This window comes from Euprymna scolopes, chromosome 38, assembly GCF_053919585.1.
Source record: "Euprymna scolopes isolate OS-2025 chromosome 38, ASM5391958v1, whole genome shotgun sequence".
In the NCBI taxonomy this organism is placed as follows: Eukaryota; Metazoa; Mollusca; class Cephalopoda; order Sepiida; family Sepiolidae; genus Euprymna; species Euprymna scolopes.
This window is the reverse complement of record NC_136519.1, coordinates 66428158-66442899: the sequence shown is the minus strand read 5'-3', so window position 1 is coordinate 66442899 and position 14742 is coordinate 66428158. Positions and strand designations below refer to the sequence as shown.

At 34.8% G+C, this 14742-nt stretch overlaps 1 long non-coding RNA gene across 1 annotated transcript in view; it reads left to right on the top strand.

Moving 5' to 3' along the window:
- LOC145263014 (uncharacterized) overlaps nt 1–14742 on the top strand; it is a 568413-nt gene that overhangs the window by 366470 nt on the left and 187201 nt on the right. Inside the window, exon 2 of the long non-coding RNA XR_013864454.1 lies at nt 9443–9549. This is a non-coding gene — a long non-coding RNA (uncharacterized LOC145263014). The remainder of the gene's footprint in view (nt 1–9442; nt 9550–14742) is intronic.

Sequence of the window (14742 nt, the reverse complement as noted above, 5' to 3'; positions counted from 1 at the left end):
TCCTCCCTTGAAGCTTGCATTCACTAACATCCGTGGGATTAGAACTAATTTAGCTGAAGTTGAAGCATTTCTCCTAACAAATACCCCAGATATCTTAGCACTAAGCGAGACCAATCCATCCTCCTCCATCCCTTCTAACTAATTTAACATGCCTGGCTATCTCCCACTCTGCCGTAAGGACTCTAGCAGATATATGCACGGTTTTGAAGTCTACATTCGTAACACCCTCCCTCTGACTAGAGAAACAAACCTTGAAACGGACGATCAAGCCTTTATGTGCTTTAGACTTAATATACAACACAACATTAGCTACTTTTATTTTCTCTACCGCTCTCCCTCGACCCAGGACTGCACCATAATAAACAACGTCTCTGACAGCATAGACACCGCACTCTCCCTTGACACTAGCGCACAGGTACATGTATTTGGTGACTTTAATGCTCACCACAAAAACAGGCTTGGATTCTCTACTCACACAGATGGAGCGGGCAGCACAACACATAGTTTTGCTATATCTCACTCCCTATCACAAATGGTTACGTTTCCAACCCGTTTCTCTGACAAGCAAGAACAACAAGCCTCACTTCTAGATCTGTTTCTGACGACAGTTCTCGAGGATTGTAGAACAAATGCTGCCAGCCCACTCGGGAACGCTGACCATGCAGTGATAATCGTAGAAATCGACCTAAATTCTAGACCCAAAACTGAAGAGCCAGTGCTCAAAACAACGAGATATTATAAAAAGGCTGACTGGGAAGCCATCAGAGATCTTATCAGAGATGCCCCATGAGGAAACATTTTTTCTCTTTCTGCTGAACAGTGCGCAAAAAATGGTTCAAAACAGCAATGGAAGCACATGTTCCCATGCGGAAATTTTATAGCAAGCCCCATTCTCCCCAATGGTTTACTTCGACTTTTGCAACTGCCCTTGCTCAAAGGCAGCATGCATACCGCAGATTTAACCGACATACAGTGATGATCATATTTATTGGCACGGTAAAATAAAAATTAAATTTTGTCTAATAAATTCTAAAAAAGGGATTAAATTAAAGAAAATAACAAAGTATATTATGTATTTTTAACTGGCCTTTCCGATGCAGCAATCGGATTTTAGAAAAAATAAATAACAAAGGAACAACAAACATAATTGCAAAAAACCCTTGTTCAAAATTATTGGCACGGCTTTGTTTTTCTTTTAGTATCAGTATAATATCAATCAATTTCCGGTTTACGTGCTTTCTGAACTTTTTTATAGCCATATTATGCTTGTTTAACGCTAATTCAGTGAATAATTTTTTTCAGATAATTTTTAGATAGCGATTTATTTAAACTATTATAAGTGACTAAATTATAATTTTCAATCGCCATGGTTAAAACTAAGGAACACAGCGAAGACGTCAGGAAGCTTGTTGTAGCATGCCATACCAATGGGGAGGGCTATGATAAGATTTCAAAGAAGCTAAACCTTCCCAAATCCACTGTTAGAGCCATAATAAACAAGTTCAAATCGCAAGGCCACGTTATGAGTTTAGAGGGTAGAGGGAGATAAAGGATTCTTTCCCCAAGAGATGAACGGAAAATTGTTCGACAAGTAAAACAAAACCCAAGGATCTCTGTTGGGGAGATTGTTGATGAACAGAGCACCTCTGGAGTGAATGTATCTCGACATGCAGTTGGTAGAGTTTTGAAGAGAGCTGGTTTAAAAGCATGTCGTCCGAAAAAGACTCCCTTATTGAAGCCTATGCACCTGAAAGCAAGGCTAGCCTTTGCAAAACGTCATATTGATAAAGATGTTGCATTCTGGAAACGTGTTCTATGGACTGACGAAACGAAAATAGAGTTATTTGGCCATAATAAAGTGTCTTATATTTACAGAAAATCTGGCGAAGCTTTCCTGCCTAAGAACACCATACCCACAGTGAAGCACGGTGGAGGCAGTTTGATGTTTTGGGGATCCTTTGCTGCCTCTGGACCAGGGCGACTTGTTAAGGTCACAGGTAGCATAAAAAAGGAAGATTATGTTAAAATATTGGATGAACACCTGAAAGACTCTGCTAAAGAGCTCTCACTTGGTCGTCGTTGGTGGTTCATGCAAGATAATGACCCAAAGCATTCGGCTAAACTGACTAAGAAATGGCTTGAGGACAATCATATTAATGTTTTGGAGTGGCCATCACAAAGCCCAGACCTTAATCCAATTAAAAATTTATGGAGAACATTAAAATTGAGGGTAATGCAAAGGAAGCCTAAGAATCTTATTCAATTGGAGGATTATTGTCAGGAAGAGTAGGCTAAAATTACTACTGAAGAGTGCAACAACTTGGTTGTAAACTATGAAAAGCGACTGAGGAAGGTAATCAAGGCCAAAGGCTATACAATTGATTATTAAATAAATCGTGCCAATAATTTTGAACGAGGGTTTTTTGCAATTATGTTTGTTGTTCCTTTGTTATTTATTTTTTCTAAAATCCGATTGCTGTATCGGAAAGGCCAGTTAAAAATACATAATACACCTTGTTATTTTCTTTAATTTAATCCCTTTTTTAGAATTTATTAGACAAAATTTAACTTTTATTTTACCGTGCCAATAAATATGATCATCACTGTAAGTCTAGTTAAAACAAACAGAAGTATATAGAAGCTAGAAGTAACGTTAAGAATTAAATAGCGACAGCTAAGAGAGAAGTTACTGAATCCACTAAACAACGCATCGAAGCACAGAAATTAGGAAATCGTGACTTCTGGAAAATCTACAGCAGTGTAGTAAATAATGGGAAATCAACAATTCCCCCACTAACCAACAATCACAAGGTTGTTTGCTAAGCGGCCGACGAGGCTAATATTCTTGCCAGCCGGCTTGCCTCGAACTCAACACTGGACTTTACCAACAACCCCCTGCCTGACTTTCCTTTGCGTACAGACGCCACGCTAAACGATCTAAAAATCACCCCTGCTCAGGTACACGCTATCACAAAAAAAAAACTTGACAATTCAAAAGCATGTGGACCTGATCTCATCCCATCCGTGCTATTAAAAAAGTACTAAGCCGAAGTAGCTCCAGTTCTCTCCAAACTCTACAACAAATTCCTTAATGAATCATGCTTTCCGGGCTGTTGGAAAACTGCTTCTGTTGTACCAATATTCAAGAATTCCGGCGAAAGAACTGACCCATCAAATTATCGCCCCATTAGCCTCCTCCCACTTTTCACCAAAATATTTGAGACCATAATTAACCATGCTCTTACAGATGCTAAACTTCTGACTGACAAACAATATGGATTTAGACAGGCCGGTTCCACAGCTGACATCCTCACTGTAATCTCTGACCGCATATACCATTCACTGGACAAAGAAGGGGGAGGGCAGAGCGGTAGCTCTAGATATATCTAAGGCTTTTGACAAAGTATGTCACAAGGGTTTCCTCAGAAAAATTAAATCATACTGTATCACTGGTAGAATACTCAACATAATTAAATCCTTCTTAGATAAGAGAAAAATCCAGGTTGTCCTCGCCGGTTGTACGTCTAAACAGTGTGATATAAATGCGGGAGTATCTCAGGGGTCTGTCCTTGGACCTCTATTGTTCCTAATATTTATTAATGACCTCCCCGACGAAACTGCCTCTGAGATGGGTATATATGCTGATGACACTACACTCTATAACAGGCATGACAGGAAAATTAACGAACACATATCTAAAGAAATGGCAAAAACACTAGAGTATGACCCATAATCTGTAGTGGAATGGGGGCATAAATGGATGGTCACATTCAACGCTGCCAAGACTAAACTGGTTTCCTTCAATAATTACAAGAAACCTTCCCTGCCACCAATAGCAATGGAAAATGACTCCCTATATGAGAGTACATCTTTCAAACTGCTTGGCCTAACATTCACAGGAAACACGAGTTGGAACAATTATATTGAAAACATAGTCATAGTCGCTACGAAAAAGGTAGCCTCTCTCTACCGTGCTAGAAAACTGCTTACACTTGAAAGTATCCTGTACTTCTATAAGGCCACCATTCGCCCATGTATGGAGTATTGTTGTCACATTTGGGCCGGTGCATCTGCTACTAGTCTCTCGTTCCTAGACAAGGTTAAAAAAAGAGTCGCCGATCTGATAGGCCCTGAACTGGCATCTAAGCTTCAGCCTCTGTCCCATCGACGAAACGTTGCATCCCTCTGCCTGTTATACAAGTATTTTAATGGTGAATGCTCTGACGAACTGCAGACACTTGTGCCCCCACGACGTAGACACCCTCGACAACCCCGAAAGGCAGCTAAATCCCACCCCCACACACTAGAGATCCCTAGATGTAAAAGATCTTTCTACTCCAGTAGTTTCTCCTCCAGAACCGCTAGACTCTGGAATTCCATTCCAAGTTACTGCTTCCCCAACAGTACTGCAATGCAGAAGATCAAGTGCAACGTGAACCGACATCTTGCTGCCCAAATCCCAAAATAGTGCCCCAGTAGTTGCTGCTTCTGATAGTAGCTCCGTACACCAAAGTGGCAATGCGCCTTGTTTGGGGTGAAAATGTAATTAAAAAGAAAAAAGAAGATATATACACATATGGATATACATATATATATATATATATATATATATATATATATATATGCATACATATATACATATATTTAAATATGTATATATTTCTACATACATACATAGATACATATTCTACATACATACATAGATATATACATACATGTATGATTACATATACATATATACGCACACGCACATACAAGTACATATATATATACATATGTATATACATATATACATATATATATACATATTTACATATATTCATATACATGTACATACATATGTACCCATATATACATATATACATACATATATATAAGTAAATGATGTCGATGCTTGCAACGACTTGTCAGACGAGTGCCACTCCCTCAGGGAATGAAAGTCCATGAGCCGAAACTGACTGTAGTCCGTTAGGCGAAATTCACACGCTCAAGCAGACATGCCACTGAAGACGTTCACTGGTATACATACATATATATACATGCACACATGCATACATATATACACACACATACAAATACACACACATATACACCATATACATGCATAGGTACATACACAATATATAGTGCACAAGCATACACATACATGTACAAAAATATGCACAAGACGGTCATTGGCATACATACATATATAAAAGCAAATAGACATATATACACATACACACATGCATACCTGTAAACATGCATACATACACACATATACATACAGAATGCATAATACACGTGCATACATATACATACACACATGCATACATACACATATACAAATACATATTTCATATACATACACATACACATATTACTCATATGCACATATATATACATACACTTTCCTACACATACATATACACACATAAATATGCACTTATACAGATACAAAAACATGCATATACGTACATACCTATATATATGCATACATACACACATGCATATATACACATAAACGCACATGCATATACACATATACAAACAAACAATATATATACTTATATACATACGCACACAAACATATATACACACATACATATATGCATACATATGCACATAGATATACCCACATATACATACACATGTACATACACACACCTATAAATACATATATACATAGATACATATAATGATCGCAGATCGATTATTGCATGCTTCCAGCATTTCAGGCCTACACGCATCACAACTTTTCCATAGCCACAGGACCATTTTTTAGACAAATGCCTCAGGGAGTATCTATACAAAGATAATATTACAGAGTTTTAGCTTTGTACGACAGCTAAATCTCTCTCGCGGTTCAAATACATTCAGCAACAAGTAAGAACAAGATAGTCAGCAACACGTCAAGCTGCCGACCAGCTTAATTCGTGTACTGGCCTCCAGCTGTTTGTTTGTTTTTTTTTTTAGTCAGAGATGTGCTTCTCCTAGAGGGGTTGCCTTAACCACGGCGGCTTACAGGAACCCTCTACACTCCATATACACATGGAAATAACAACATGCGGACATACAGATGTACGCCAACATACGAATGCATGTGCACACACTTGCAAATATGATAACGTAGAGGCACACATATACTCATATACATATGTACACACACATATACATATAAACTACACATGAAGGAACATTCCAAAATCATAAATAGTAAATGGTCAGCGACTGGACTATTTTTGTCCCTTTTCCTTCCTGAACTTTTTTTTTTTTGTAAAGATTGTTTTAGACTCACACTTCTGCAGTATATGATAATGATGTTGACAAATTCACACATAATTTTCCAAATAATTCAACGTACGAATCGAAAACATAATCCAGCTGAAATGAATTAAAGACGCTTGGACATATTTATAAATAAAAAGGCTGACACATATGCATATATATATATATATATATATATACATGTATGTATACATAAATGCATACACACACATATATATATATATATATAAATATATATATATATATATACATGTATGTATACATAAATGCACCCACATATATATATAAATAAATATGCACATATATATATATACACATATATATGCAAATATATATATACATATATACATAGATATATACATAAATACACATTATATATACATATATACATATATATACATATATACATATATATATACATATACATATACACATATATATGCACATATAAACATATATACATAGATATATAGTTATATATACATATATATACATATATACATAAAACCATGTATATACATATATACATATACACATACCCATATATACAATCATATATATATGCATACATATACATACACATATATAAATACATATATACACGCATATATATACATACATATACATACATATATACACATATATATATACATATGATTATTGCAACGTCTTATCAGACGAGTGCCACTCCCTCAGACACTTAAAGTCCTACTGGTGAATTCACACGCTCAAGCAGGCATGACACTGAAGATGGGCATTGAGATCAATTATTACATACTTCCAGCATTTCAAGCCTCCATGCATCACAACTTTTCTGTTGCCACAGGACCACTTTTATAGACAAATGCCTGAGGGAGTATCTATACACAGATGATGTTACAGAGTCCTAGCCTTGTACGACAGCAAAGTCTCCCCCGGTTCAAAATGTTGAGATCCAGCAAAAAGAAAGAGCAAGATAGCCAGCAACAAGTTAAACTGCAGACAACTTAATGTGGGTACTGGTCTCCCGCTTTATGGTTTTTTTAAATCAGAGATTTGCTTCTCCTAGAAAGGTTGCCTTCATCACGGCTTACAGGAGTCCTCTCCACCCCAACACACACATACACACACGGTGCTAGTTGATATATATATACATACATATACATACATATATATATACATACATATACATATATATACATATATATACATACATATATATACATACATATGCATATATATACATACATATATATACATATATATGTATACATACATATATATACATATATGTGTGCATACATATATATGCATATATATATACATATACTTACGCATATATACACATATATTTATATACATATACATATATATACATATATATATGCATACATATATACATACATATATTTACGCGTATATATACACATACATATATATAAATATATATATATATACACGCATACGTATATACATATATGCATACATATATACATATATACATACATATTTACATATATACATACATATTTACATATATATACACATATATACATACATATATACATATATACATACATATATACATATATACCTACATATATACACATATATACATACATATATACACATATATACATACATATATACACATATATACATACATATATACATATATACATATATACACACACATACATATATGCATATATGCAGTAATTGCTCATTCTTTAATCTTCAGCTATTTAATTAATCGTTACGCAAATGATAACTTTTATATCATATAATGAGAAGTAACATATTCATGGGAGACAAAAAACATGATGTAATTGTGGTAATCAGATATTCTGTCTACAATAATTATGCAAATCACCCCCCCCCCCGAGATTGTAGCAGCGCCTCCCTAAGATCCTCTCTGTCTCGATGTACCTGTAATTGAGTATGGCCAACATGAGACTGTTTCAAAACTAGATCTTATCTCAGGATTTATTTAACTTTTCTTTGTTCGCTCAAGATGCGCACTTATTTTTATAAATTTTAAGCTATAAACGTATTTGTTTTATTTTTTATTATTGTTATTTCAAATGTTTATCCCATTCTGTTAACTAGTGAAAATGTCAGTCTTTTTAATTGCATCCTATTGAAACAAATAACCTTCTCTCATCTGACAACATAAGGATATCTGAACCTAAATTCATCCACTTTGTATGAAATGTTCATTAAGATATACCATGAAAACTTTGATAACTGTGGTGTTTTTTTTATAGAAATGGCGGGATCCTTCTATCGATCCAGTAGATATCTCACTGCTGATGCAATTCTCCATCTATATAAGAGTCAGACACGCCCAAGGATGGAAGACTGTTGCCACATCTGGATAGGAGCTGCTAGAAAGGACTTATCCTTCCTTGATAGAGTTCTAAATAGACTTTGTAGCCTCGTAGGAGATGTCGTTGTCTCTTCCCTTGCGAGTTAGTCTCTGCTTTATCCTTATTTTCATAGAAAGTGCTCGACTGAGCTTCAACCTATGATCTCCCTTCACAAAACTTTTACGAGGAACACTCGTCTAGCTGAAAACACTTTATCTGTGCATAAACGTAAACGTAGATTCCATGAACAAAACTTCTTCTTTAGAAGTGCACGCCTGTAAAGTTGTCTTTCGTTTTCCTGCTTTCCAGCTGACTATAATCTGACTGTCTTCAAGTCCAACGTAAACAAGTTATTGATGAGCCGTTCAACTTAAGTTTACAAATTTACCGAATTTATATTACAAACGATTACTATACTGTCAAATTGACTACTGTACACTCTTAAACCTTATCCTCGAGTGGTCTCTGGACCTTGATAAGTGGTAATGCCTATGTAAAAAAACTGAAAAAAAAGTGTACCACTTTTTTAAAAAATGTTCTTCCTTTGAAGATTGTAACGCTGGGTATGAGGCAGCCAAACCAGCTGCCAACATTGCCCTACTTTTTATTGAAACCAACCGAGAAATCTTTTCAGTATCCTCTTTGTTCCCTTAAGTCTAATTATCTGGATCTCTTTTGCACTTGGTTCACGAGGAATATTAGATAGGTAGGACTTCATAAGCCCTGTGGCACCTATTATAACTGGTATGATTGATATCTGTCCAAGATTCCAGTTTCTTTTCATATCATATATGAGCCTTGATATTTGGTCTGTTTCTCCCTTTCAGCTCTGTTCAGACCTCCATCATTAGGAACACTCACTTCAATCAAGGTTGCAACTCTCTCTGACTTATTCAATATAACTATGCCAGGTTTCACAGCAAGCACTGTCAAGGTAGGTGGTTTTAGGTATTACATGATCGTAATGTATAGTATATAAGTCATTCCAACTGTTCTTCCAGGTTAATGTTCCCCGTATTTGGAGGTTTCATTTTTTACAGATGGGTCAGTGAATGTACTTACATACTCCATCATGTCTCGTTGTGTAGTAGCCATCCCCTAAAAGAAGCGGGTAACTTGATACTAGATGATTCACGCTTTCCATTTCCGTGTGGCAGAATCAACATTTTTCGTCATATTCCTGAATGCATTGGTCTTGAGCAGCCATTATAATCCGTCCCTGATCGTGGTGGAGGGATCCCCTTTTGGTTACGTTTTTAGTTATTTAACTTATTTAAAAACATTTGTTCAGTAAAAATACACACCCATTAATTAAAAAATAATGTTTATACCTATTTATTGTTGTCTCAAGTTTAAAAATATAATTAAGAAAATAAATCTTCTTAAAAAAAATAATAAACAATAAAAAGTGAAATTTAAATGATTCTTGAAAAATGGTAGTAGAGTTTTTTTTTCAGAATGAGCTGGTACAGTTGTTATTAGTAAAAAAACACAATCGAATTACATAAACAAAAACCAAACAAAAATGATAGAAAATTCTAGAGAAAAATCTAATCCCCTGTTATTCTTATTTTCTTAATATTCCAAAATAAATTGTTATCAATAAGAAAATGAAACTCCTAAACACTATAAATATAAATTACAAAGAAATATAAATAAAATGCGAAAATCTTTGACAGGAGAGATAATGCGTGTAGAAGAGTTCTCGTATAGTTATTTTAATTTTTTTAAATTATAATTCCATATTGTTTATTACTTTACAAAAAAAAAATCAATAAAGAAATTTATTTAGTAATTTCAGCGAAAACTCTACTCCCGTTATTCAAGAATCTTTATGATTTCATTTTATTGTTTAATGTTTTTTTCTATGGAGCCCTAGCCCCTTCAACCCAAAATTATATTTACAACATTCTAAAAGTTGTATTTTATGGAGGTGGGGCTATTTTTAATAGTGTGTCTTCCTCAGTATTAGCTTTAATTGTCTATTTTTGAATAATTATCGAGATTCTTTTATGCGATCATTTCATAATTTTTATTTTCACATAACAATCGACACTTATTTTAACTGAATAAACACTGGAAAATGATTTAAATCACTGACAACCTAGCCAGTTAGGTATAAAACGCACACTTCTAAAAATCGATTTTGTTTTCTTTAAAACAACAGTAAAGAAGTAAAAATATTTTAAAAATGTATTTCGTGATCTCGCCTGCTTTATAAAGTGTCAGCAGGACCCGCTAACCAGCGTTGCCCGCTGGTAGCATGGACTCTCCCGCTCCGCGTAAATATTTAAACACCGCTGTTGTTGTCTTTGTCGTTGACCAAGCCCAAACCTCATCATGTTAAAAATGGTTTTCGGAATAGCCACCCCATTTTTTCCTGGGGGTGAGGTTGTCACTAAATTTGCCGAAACGTGAGGGGTAGTATTGAGGTTCAGGGTAAAGTTCAGTGGAAGTTATTTTAGTTGGAAGACTGGAGTTATGGTGACAAAATATATCGAATCTTGTGTTCCTTTAAACGGAATTAAATTCCAGTAGCCACTCGTAGCTCACAAAATATAAATACAAACGCTATTTCAGAAAGTTAGTGTTTTAATTAAGCTGTAAAAGTAAACATTATACTCAGAATGGTTTATTTCAATAACAAACCATGGTGATTCTGGTTCCTAAATTTAAATGGGTCAAATTTAATCCCGTTATTTTTAAAATGTAATAATGCGCAAAAGACATTCTTTATGTCTGTCGCTCAATCTTGCAATGTAATAAAAATAATATTATAAAACATGAATTTAACTTGAAAAAACTATTTAAAACTTGCGCGATGGTTTCGCCCTCTGCCATCATATACATCAAAGATCAATATCTACTTAAAAAATTGGTGCTTATGCATTTTCGGTACCGCTCTATTTGTAATTAGTGTTATCATTTTAATGCTATTTTTTTATTCAATCGTAAGGTGGAAGAATATTTACAAAAGGCCATCCCCTCCCCAATGTTTAAATAATGACTCAAAATTGTACTTTGTATTGTTCAACGCTTTTAAGTATAAATTATAAAATGATGCACATTTACTCATTGTAAAACTTCATCTTGCGTTATTTCTTTTTTTGGTCAATATGAAGAGTCTTTCCACCATGAAAAATCCTTTAAAGGTTTTCGGGTGTTCTGAATAACAACAACAAAAAAAAAATGCAAAAAAAAATCCGGCATACGAGTAGATTCAAAGATCTGAATAAAAGTTAGTTTCTTAAAAGGGGGGTCACTTTTCTATAATAATAAAACGCGCAATTACCAGCCACTTTATGACCATATTTATTTTCCTTAGGAACGGGGTACACGTATATTGAACAAAATTTAACGTAAAATGAGCACCTACTTGTTTGTTTTGGGGTTCGTGTATGTCAAATCGATTATTAATGCCTCTGGGAAAAGGGGTCGACGTACACTGAACACAATTTAACGTAAAATGAGCACCCCCTTTTTGTTTGAGGTAGGTGAACGTCAAATCGATTATTAATGTCTGGTAGAGCTCCCTTTCCCGAAAAATGGTGGGTGCGCAATTTGCGTGAAATTGTATACATTTTTTTTTTACATGTAGGTCATCACTTATCAAGGCCCGAATTCCACTCAGGGATAAGGATTATTGCGTGTACAGTAATCAATGAGATAGTATTCTAGTAGTTATTAATATTGGGGGTTTTGATAGAGTGTCTTACTTAAGGGAGCGGTTTGTCAGGAGTTTGTTTATGTTGGACTTGAAGACGTCCAAGTTGTAGTCAGGTGGGAAACAGGCAAGCGGCAGAGAGTTCCACTGGCGTGCAGTTCTAAGAAAGAAGCTTTGCTCATAGAATATACGTTTGGATTTATGCACAGATAAAGAGTGGGGAAAATTGTTGACAGTAGTTTCAGCCAGACGGGTGTTTCTCGTGAAAGATTGGCGAGAGGGAACGAGGGATTGGATCTCAGACGAGCACCTGCCATGGAAATAACGATAAAACAAAGACAAGCTCGTAACGTCTCTTCTGTATGAGAGAGGTTGCAGGGAAGAGAAAAGGGCACCCCCCCACTAAACCACGGAGTCTATTTGTACTCTGTCAAGGCAGGTTTGGTTGTTTTTAGCAGCTCCTGCCCAGATGTGGCAACAGTACTCCATCCTTGGACGTACTTGGCTTTTATACAGATGGATAATTGCATCTGTAGTGAGATATCTTCTGGAGCGGTAGAAGGATCCCACCATTTTCCCAGCGTCCCTGGCAACAGATTTGATGTACGTGTTCCATTTCATTGTACGCGACCCCCCCACCCACTCCCATCCTAACGCAATGTGGCCATAAAGCAGCTCATTGTACGTTAAATTATCATATACAAGTGATCCTCTACTTATTTTAAACTAATATTTTGTAATATTTTTAAACTACTTGTTTGCCGGAATTTATAAAGTCATTTTCGCTTTCACCCCCCCCCACACACACAGTTTTTTGAAATTACATTTCTTCAGGTATTTTATACTACTTGTTTGCCGGAGTTTTAAATGTGATTTTTGGTTTCAGCATTCCGGAAAACCTATAAAAGGGTTAATTTGAAAGGAATATCCAATGTGGAAAGACTATTCATATCATCAGTCCAGAATCCATTCACCAAATGGCAATACAGCAGCCCCAGCACTTTGCATCTGCTTATAGGACAACCTGTTTAGTGGTTAATTCAAGGTACGCGTCCCTGACTATCAGGCGGTTACGTCAGCCCAGAGGAAGCGTTAACTAAAAAACGCTTACTAGTGAGATGGCCACAAGGATAGACATAGAAACAGAAGATTTCCGATATCTCAGGCTACTGTTCACGAACTACTGCCCACCTGAAAACAGCTTTTTCTTCACCCTTTTGTCAGAAAAATCACTCATTGGAAATGAGGACTGAGGAACATATAAATAGAAGCGATAGTTACTGGGGCTGCCGATAATACATCAACAGTGCATTATCTACTCTCCAATAAAAAAAAAAATAAAATTTTCTTTTTAAATGGTACAAAAGTTATATAGTGTTGTTTAATCATGGGGGGGTTTCTCAATTTTGCTCCTTGCGTTTGAGAGGTGGCATCTCATTATGAGAGCTGATTTCTCTACTATTTATTCAAAGTATTTAACCCTTTTCTACATGTTATAATAATAATAATAATAATAATAATAATAATAATGATAATGATAATAAACATAATAATAATAGTAATGATAATAAACATAATAATAATAATAATAATGATAATAATAATAATAATAATCCTATTAATAACAGCAACAATAATAATAATGATAAACAACCACAACGACAACAACAATAATAATAATAATAATAATAATAATAATAATAATAATAATCCTATTAATAACAGCAACAATAATAATAATGATAAACAACGACAACAACAACAATAATAATAATAATAATAATAATAATAATAATTACCAAGAAATATATGAAAATAAGTAATAGTCTTCAATTATTATAAGTATTAATTATAGTAGTAGTAGTAGTATAAGTAGTAGTAGTAGTAGTACAACTTCTACTATTTCGCGTCCGTTTTAAAGTTCATATAACAAATTGGTGCGCCGAAAACTATTTCAATAAAAAATATATAGACAAATAATTTGCATTGTGCATAACATTGCACTTGAAGGTTGGAAATTTCGCCGTAATTTATTTTCTCAATATAATTCTAACAATATATGCGGGTATTTTTCTTGTTTTTGTTTTTTGTATATTTTTCGATACGTTTCCAATTTTCAATTTTTTGTTTTATTTTAATGCATCTATCTTTTTTTTTGTTAATCCCATCATCTTTTCTCTCTCTCTCTCTCTCTCTCTCTCTCTCTCTCTCTCTCTCTCTCTCTCTCCATTATTGCAAATCTCTTCCTTTCTTATTACTCTTTTTTGTCTGCAAATGCATTTGGGAAACTTTAAAATAAAAAGAAAACAGGTGAAAATTAAAAAAAAAAATAGAATATGTTTGGGTTATAATTCCAGGAATGTATTTTGCTTCATTCAATTCAATGTACAAATCATTTCCCCCCCCCACCAACACTATTTTGTAAGAGGTCCGCTATCCTCAGTCAGAGCAGCCATTACTTAG